General features: G+C 48.0%; 1 non-coding gene across 1 annotated transcript; it reads right to left on the bottom strand.

Moving 5' to 3' along the window:
• Positions 1 to 69: 69 nt before the first annotated feature.
• On the bottom strand, positions 70 to 188 carry LOC114578944. Its single transcript, XR_003699842.1, has one exon. It is a non-coding gene; the product is annotated as a 5S ribosomal RNA (ribosomal RNA).
• Between the last annotated feature and the right edge of the window lie 35 nt (positions 189 to 223).

Genomic DNA, 223 nt, shown 5'->3' with positions numbered 1-223 from the left:
GTGTTCGTAGGCCGTGGCGAAGAGCTAGAAAAGGAAAAAAAAGAAAAAAAGAGATTGCCGGTTAAAAAAAGGGTGCAACACGAGGACTTCCCAGGAGGTCACCCATCCCAGTACTACTCTCGCCCAAGCACGCTTAACTGCGGAGTTCTGATGGGATCCGGTGCACTAGTGCTGGTATGGTCGCACCCGTAGTAATATGGTTTCAAATTATTCTTAAGCTGAC

This window comes from Dendrobium catenatum, unplaced genomic scaffold (genome assembly GCF_001605985.2).
Source record: "Dendrobium catenatum unplaced genomic scaffold, ASM160598v2 original_scaffold_230120, whole genome shotgun sequence".
Lineage (NCBI taxonomy): Eukaryota > Viridiplantae > Streptophyta > Magnoliopsida > Asparagales > Orchidaceae > Dendrobium > Dendrobium catenatum.
Note: the sequence above shows the minus strand (reverse complement) of the source record. Positions and strands in the feature narration are given on the sequence as shown.